Source organism: Blastomyces gilchristii (genome assembly GCF_000003855.2).
Source record: "Blastomyces gilchristii SLH14081 genomic scaffold supercont1.4, whole genome shotgun sequence".
In the NCBI taxonomy this organism is placed as follows: Eukaryota; Fungi; Ascomycota; class Eurotiomycetes; order Onygenales; family Ajellomycetaceae; genus Blastomyces; species Blastomyces gilchristii.
In genome coordinates, this window is record NW_003101679.1 from 3219139 (window position 1) to 3228291 (window position 9153).

Genomic DNA, 9153 nt, shown 5'->3' on the forward strand with positions numbered 1-9153 from the left:
GGTCTCAACTGCAGTTTTTATTGATATAAAAGATGCATTTAATCATATGTCAAAGTCTAAGATGATTCAAACTTTGAAGATGTTAAAACTGTCACTTTCTCTAATAAAATGAGTCAATTGTTTCATGTCTAAAAGAATTATACAACTATTCTTTGATGGAAGAAAACAAGATAAAACTGAGATAAAAATAGAAGTATCACAAGAATCTTCAATCTCACCTGTTTTATTTGCAATATACACTGCATATCTATTCAAGAATAGAGAGATGAAAATAGTGAGATCTCCAAGTTATGTAGATGATATTGATCTACTCTACAGTTCAAAGACAATCAAAGAGAACTTAGAAGTGATTGAGAAAGCAGTAAAGAAAATCTTTGTTAGAGCAGATATCAATCTAATTCAATTTAATATGAATAAAACTGAGTTAATTCACTTTTTTCCCAGGTTTAATGAGAAAGAACTAAGTCTAACTCTTTTGAATAAAGAGATTAAACCCAGTTTAAATGTCAAATGGCTAGGAGTATGATTAAACTCCAAGCTGAATTTTAAATATCATATTCAACAAAGAATCATCAAGGCAGAGAGACTACTGAATAGTATAATCAGGCTATTAAATACTGAGAGAGGTCTATCCTTTCAGGCTATGAGACAGTTATACATAGCCTGTATTACCTCAGTAGCTGATTATGAAGTTCAAGTTTGATGAAATAATCAAGGAAACTTCACTGAACTCTTTCAAAGTCTACAAAACAGAGCTTTGAGAAGAATTCTGAGTGCATTCAAGTCATCTTCTATTAAAGCAATGGAAATTGAAGCTTCAATTTCATCTCCTACTATTCGATTTGAAAAGGCCTGTATAAACTATGCTCTGAGAGTCATGAAGATGAGCTCAAATCATATAATCAGAGAAAGAGTCTCTTCTTCATTTCCATCAGTTAACTCAGGAAATGAACTGGATTGAAATAGATTTCTTGATTGAAATGAGAATAATACTTTAAAGAAAATGCCCTCTCAACTGTATAGACTATGTTCACTTATTAAGAATCAATTTTCTTCATTAAATGTTGAGAAAATTGATCATGAGAAGATATCTCTCTGAAGAGAAAAGCTGGAATCTCTCATAGACTTACAAATAAGTGAACTATCTAAAGAGAGAGAATATGAACAGCATTTGAAGAAGATCTCTACAATTAATATAAAAGACTCTATTCTGATCTACTCAGATGACTCAAAAAATGAGAATTTGAATAGATTAGGCGCAGGCATTGCTTATACTGAAGATAATATTAATTTTATCTCAGATTTCTGAAATTTAGACTGTGAATCTGAAGTCTTTGATGCTGAACTATTTGCAATAGTGAAAGCTTTCAAACTCATTGAAATAAAATCTCATAAAAGAGGAAATGATTTGAAAGAGACATGGATATTCTCTGATAGTTAAGCTGCTTTAAAAAGACTTAGAAATAGTCAGATTCATAATGATCAAATGAATCTTGAACTGATTTTAAACTCTGTTTTGAAAATTCAAAAGAGAAGAATATCAAAACTGATAATTCATCTGCATTGAGTTCCTGCTCATATGAATATTCATGGCAATGAATTGGCTGATTCAGCTGCAAAAAAGGGTTCAGAATTAAGCAGATCTATTCAAAAAACAGTGTCCTGGTCTTTCATAAAGAGAAAGATAAAAGAATCTTGTTTAAACAAGTGAAATGAAAGCTGGCAGAAACAAAAGAAGAGTATACATTATTCAAGATTTGAGATAAAATCAAAGTGAAAATCTTGTTCAATTAAATGTAAAAAGAAAATATTCTCATCTATAATTCAGCTGAAACTAGGACATGGTTATTTCAAATCTTATATACAAAGATTTGATGATAGATTTGATTCAACAGAGTGCTCATTCTGCAATGTGAATGAAAATCCTGAGCATATTATAATGCATTGTGCATTATACAATAGTCTCAGAGTCAGATTAAAGAAGAAGTATGATTTAAATCAATTAAATATGAGGTTCTTATTCTCAACTGAGACAGGAACTAAATACTTAATAGACTTTCTATCAGAAACTAGAGCAGCTACAATAAAATGGCTGAATTCAGAAGTATCTAAATATGAAGAGGTGGAAATTGACTAGATATAGTCTGTTAAAACAGCTATATATTATCTTTTAATAATTTTATTTTGTTATAGTCTCTCTTTACTGTACTTGTTTCCTTCTGTTCTTTTCTCTATCTATTTAATGTGTCTATCTTTAAGACTATATTCTCTTTTCTTTTGTCATAATATTTTCAAATGGTTTCAAACTATCAGAAGGTGTTGAAATACTGCAATTTGTAAACAGTTTTTGTATTCTGGGCTGGAATTTTCTGATTTTGCATATTTGAAATTGATAAATGTATAATAGTTGACTCTATAGATATAGGAAAAACCCTGAGAACTAAAGATTCTCAGATAGATGTCATAGTCTCTGACTGCATACATCTATAATTGAAGAATAATAATAATAATAATAATAATAGTCTGATTATGCTATTTAATAGTCTTTCTATCTTGATAGTTCTTTATTGAATATAATATTTAAAATTGAACTTAGAGTTTAATCATACTTCTAATTATTTGACATTCAAACTGAGTTTAATCTCTTTATATAAAAGAGTTAGATATAGTTCTTTCTCATTGAATCTAGAAAAAAAATGAATTAACTCAGTTTTATTCATATTAAATTAAATTTAATTAATATCTAATCTAATAAAGATTTTCTTTACTGCTTTTTCAATCACTTCTAAATTCTCTTTAATTATTTTTGAACTGTAGACTAAATCAATATTATTTACATAACTTGAAGATCTCACTATTTTCATGTCTTTATTCTTGAATAGATATGCAGTGTATATTGTAAATAAAATAAGTGAGATTGAAGATTCTTACAATACTTCTATTTTTATCTCAGTCTTATTTTATTTCATTTCACCAAAGAATAGTTATATGATTCTTTTAAATATAAACCAGTTAACTCATTTTATTAGAGAAAGTGACACTTTTAACATCTTCAAAGTCTGAATTATCTTTGACTTTGAAATATGATCAAATATATCTTTTATATCAATAAAAACTGCAGTTGAGACCAGATCTTCATGTTTTACTATTTGAATATTATAAATAACTGAGACAACAGTGTCAATTGCAGAGTATTATTTTCTATCTCTCATTAATTTACTAAATAGAAGAGAATTACTAACACAGCTTATAAAAGATAGTCTAGTAGTAGACTGGCCGCTGAGGTCATGAATTTCACATTTGATTTCATTTGATCCGATCTCATACATTTCTTGGTGTGAATTCTGCTGAGACTAGTCATTAAAAAAACATGCAAAGTAACTATATATCAGATCTTAAAATGAAATCATGACTTGAAAAAAATAAGAAAGTGATCTTATTTGATTTCATTTAGTTTCATTCTTGATATAAAGTTACTATTTTTAGACATTTTAAGGTTTTTTTTAGACTATTTTTAATTTTTTAAAAAGTAACACTTTTTGATAACATTTAAATAAGATTTAAAGTCATTTAAAGTAATAGAAATAATTTAAATTGAGAAGTAGAAATCATAATCTCATTTGAAAAATGTGATAAGAGTACACAGTAAGTCTCACTGAGACAGTATAGAACTACTATCTAATGTTAAAACTGTGTAATGAGATCAGTTAAATTGATAATGAAACTATTAAAAATTCTGGTTCTGATCTCAGACACGGTCACACGGTCAGACTATCTAGTAGTGTAAGAGGCCTACGCTGAATAGATCGGTATAATATATAGATCTTATATAACAAAGTGAAAAATGTTAAAGAAGGAAAGAAAAGAGAGAAAGTGCGGGAATCAGCAATTAGAATGAATATTTATATATGTATGTAATGATATATGTGATGAAGCTTTGAGGCGGAAGAATAGAAATTCTGTAGGTTTTCAGCTGAGAATCAGCAACTGAGAATTGAAGTGATAGAAATCTGTGAAGTGTAACAGAATAGTCTATATAATTGATCAGACACAGCTAGACTGACCGTGTGACCGTGTCTGAGATCAGAATCAGAATATTTGATGATTCTATTATCAATTCAACTGATTTCATTACACTGTTTTAACATTAGATAGTAGTTTCATACTGTCTCAGTGAGACTTACTGTCTACTCTTATCACATTTTTCAAATGAGATCATGATTTCTACTTCTCAATTTAAATTATTTCTATTACTTTAAATGACTTTAAATCTTATTTAAGTATTATCAAAAAGTGTTACTTTTTAAAAAATTAAAAATAGTCTAAAAAAAACCTTAAAATGTCTAAAAATAGTAACTTTATATCAAGAATGAGACTAAATGAAATCAAATGAGATTACTTTCTTATTTTTTCTAAGTCATGATCTTATTTTGAGATCTGATATATAGTCACTTTATATATTTTTTTAATGATTAGTCCCAGCAGGATTCACAGTGAGAAATGTATGAGATCAGATCAAATGAGGTCAAATATGAAATTCATAATCTCAGTGACCAGTCTAGACACAGCTCATCATATTAACTCTCTCTTTTCAGAAGTGAGATTGTGTGTAGTTCTTATCAGTCAAGAGCTGCTGTTTTAAATAACACAGAGCTCAGAGTTCAGATCAGATAATCATAGTCAACTCATTTTACAAGATATTATCAGCTGTAACTGTGAAGTCTCTTATCAAGAATATTCTTAATCTCTCACTCAAGTTCATTGTCTTCTTCTATGATCTCTGATAACTGTCAATTGAAAGTCAGTTGAGAAGAGAACAGATCAGTAATAATACAGCAGAGTAAGCTTGTATAAAAGATATTATAAATCTCTGATAATATATTAAAATAGTAATTATAACTGTCTAGAACTTCTATCATCTTATATTTAATATAAGAGTAATTCAGTGTATGAGATAAGTGTGTGATTTGTATATTCTTAAGATTTAATCACATCAGATCTTCTATCTTATATTACTTAATAAGATCTCAGTGAACATTAGTTCAATTTTCTTAATTCTGTTTAGTACTTATCATGAAGACTTCTGCTCAATTATGAGTATTTTAAAGCTTTATTACTATATCATCAGTGATCTGAATCAGACTGTGAGAGTTCAGTGTGAAATATGTGATCTCTAGAAGATTTAATATCTTCATATAATATCTGTATGTGAGAAAGAATGAGCTTATATCTGTTAAAACAGCATCTCAGTCATTGATAGTAACTTCAGCATTGTGGCGGGCTGCGCCCGATCAATCATATAGACTATTCCGTTACACTCCACAGATTCCTACCGCTTCATTCTCGAATGTGTACACTCCGATTCTCGGCCATTCTTGATCGCCGATCCTCAGCTGCTATGAACGCGTATAAATGCGTACACTTCAATTCTCGGTCATTCTCAATCGCCGATCCTTGGCTGCTACAAACGCGTGTAAATTCTTTCACTCTGAAGCTCCACCTTGTACATCACCATATATGTGTATAAATATTCACTTTAATTACTGATTCTCATACTTTCTCTTTCTTTTCCTTCTTTAATGTTTTTCTCTTTGTTATATAAGTTCTATTTATTATATCAATCTATTCAGTGTAGATCTCTTACACTAGAAAAATGTTCATTATCTTCTTATTAGAAATGATTATTCATTGAGAGATATCTGAACATGTAACAACATGTAAGAAAGAGAAACATAGCTAAGCAGACACTGAGTTCTTAGATAGAAGCTTACTTATCAGTCACTCTGACTCTATAATAAGATCTTATAAGAGAATATCAGTGAAAGACCTGAGAGTTCTGACACTCAGATATATGAGATATTTATATAATTACACTTCTTCAGATTTCACAGATATTATATATTCAATAAATAACATAACTATGTCTAATGATAATATGAGAGAATTCTTGAATATGAGTATAGAAGTGAAATCACAGTGGCTCTAAGCAATGTTGAAATTACAATAGTAATAGATAGCAGATATGCATGTAACTCAACAACTCTAATATAAGAAAATTTAATAATTAATTCAACAGAGAACTCATGCAACTTCAGCATCTACAGAACTGAATATAAAAGTGTTGAAAGAATGCTTAAATACTTCTGTATATTTCAATACTTCTGATCTCACTCTCTACTCATTATGAAGAATGAAAATACTTATGAAACTGAGTGTAGATGAAGATGTTATTAATTTATTAATTAATCAAGATTGATATATCAATAAACAATTGAAGAATCATATGAAACAGAAGTTTCATTCATGAATAAAAGCATGTAAACCTGTGTTATGAACATCTGATAATATCATCAAATATCTTGATATTCTGTTTCAAGATACTGCTATATAACAGAAAGCATTAGATTGATTATAGAGTGTCTGACAGAGAAACACTTCTCTCACAACATTTATTCCTGACTTTGACACTCAGATCTTAGAAGCAGATGATCAATCTTGAGAGAATTGAATAAAGATTAGCATACTTAAGAAGACATTGACTTTTGAACTCTTACAGACTCTTATAAGTGTAAACAAAGACCTAACTTATAAAGGCTTCTGCACACAGCTCTGAACATTGAATAACTGTCTTATCAAGCTCAAGAGTATACAGAACAGTGATAGAAGATGTTACATCTCAATCACTTATATATCTACATCTACACTAAAGAATAATAACAATGACATAGATGCTATGAACTGAGTAGACTTAAATGTTTACATATAAGCAAGAGTCTTTACTATTTAAACAGACTTCTGAGTTCCTGAGATCACTTCTGAAGAAGTTGTCAATCAACATTAATATGAGATATGTATCAACTGTAACTGATCAGAATACATCACTTTCAACTATCAATTAATCTATATATCTTCTCATTTGAGAGAAAGATCAGCACTTTCTCACTCAAGAGAAAGATTAGTGTCTTCTTACTTAAAGAATAAATCAGCATCTGTCTGTATCAATCACATTGCAGTGAAGAAAGATTCAGAAGATAACTATAAGAATACTCTGATAAAACAGGGAAAGAATTAGCTTCTATTCAAATTTGTGAATAGAAGCTTGAAGAGATCAGATAACAATAATTTAAAGAGAAAATAATAATGAATGTAATTCTTATATCTACTGTGATTAATAACATATATAATATGAAAGTCATGATAGACAGCAGTCTATGTCACTATGCAATAATTAAATCTTCAGTTATAAGATATTATAATGTTCAGTGTATTCTCTTATTAAAACTCTGACTTATTGCAGAATTCAATGATTTAAAAGATGTTTACATTTATTATATTGTGATTCAAAGGTTGCTTAAGCCAGCGTACGATTACAGGCGTACACCGGCTTCTTATATATTGAATCTCGTACGCTAAATTAATTAGTGGCCGCTAGGGCCCCCTTTACATTTGTATGCTAGTAGTTCAGAAGCGGCCGCGTTATTATCCGACGGTCGTACGTTCTTCTGAACCACATCCTCCCCCACCAGATTCAGTCACGCCCACGTGACCATGTCATACACCCTAGCTTCATGCGGATTAGCTCACCACTAGCATTTCACGATCTTGTGACCTATCCCTGATTCAGCTAGCATTCTGTGTACACTCTTACAAAGAAACTTCCACTATATTACATCATTCTTCAACCATCATCTTCATCATTGTCATTATCAAACACTATTATCTCATTCAAGATTCCTACCTCTTCTTCTGTTCAACTCTTTTCATCTGTTCATCTATCATGTCATACATGTTCCTGGCAATGGCTCTCTGTTCTCACAACAAGCATTCTCATAGTGCTCATACCAGGCAGTTCATTAGCAGTAAGTGTAATGCATTGTGAAATGTGACCAGGACTTGTTTATCTTCTAACAATTGTCAGAACATACTACTATGAATGGCACACCTTCTTCATCTTCTTATACACTCTCAATCATTTTCTTCAGTGAGTTTCTGATCATGTCTTCTGACACAATTTTGCATGAATGCAGATACTGATATGTTTGTTTTTATTCATGTAGAATCTTCACACATTGACAGATCTGTGTCTGCTGATGATAGTGAACTCAATGTTGAATCATTAATTGAGAACCTGAAGAATGTGATAATGAAGGAATTGTCTGTGCCATGTGTGGCTGAATCTCTTGCATTCCTCTCTGTCCCTTCTGTTTCTTTCTCTGCCACTCCCCCCAAATCTCCTACACCTGTCCCTGTGTCTGGTTCTCCCGCTCCCGCTACCCCTGTTCCTGTGACCCTCACTTTCACTACTTCTGCTCCCCCTGGTTTTGCTGTCTCTGCTTTCATTATCAGCTCTTCTCATTTCAAGGAGATGTTGCATAGACTTGATGAATCACATTTCTCAGTATATACACTCTCACTCTTCTTATCAATCTCTAGAATAATCTATTGTACAAAGACAGTGTACAACACAACTATCTGAAGCTCAGTCACAGACATCAATTATTACATTCATTTTAAATATTCATGATAAGACAATTATCTGTTCATCTCAGAGAATTACTTTTCTCATTAACAGTGTCAAGATTATAAGTCTTTTTCTTTTTCATCTTTTCTTTCTGACACTGATTTTTCTATTCTTAGGAGAAATCATTATGGATTTTACTGTGTATGAAGTCATGATGTTCACAGATATTAAGAAACTTTTTACAACTGTAAAGTTCAACATTGCAGAAATATTCACTCTGATGAATTTCTTCAGAATAATAGATTTATATCAGTCTATTCTCTGATGTCTGTCATTCAACTTCATGATGCAGGCAAAAGATATTCATGTTTTCAGAAACAGAAACACAGATATCATACTCTTTTACACTCACAGGTGTGAGGCTTGTATATCTTGTCTGAGATGTTATTATGAGAATAAGCTGTTCACATGCTGTATTCTGCTTTCTGTATTCTCTCATGTCTCTCTCTCTCTTTCTGAGAAGCCTTGTGTGTGTTGTAATTATATATACAATTCTAAGATCAGCAGGTGTTTGTTCAGTAATTGTTATCCCTACTTTTGCAATTTTCATACACTAACAATGATTCTTAGTTGCTTCAGTGTCAGAGATCATTCTAATCAAAGATGATAATACTGCTGAGATTACTCTCTTC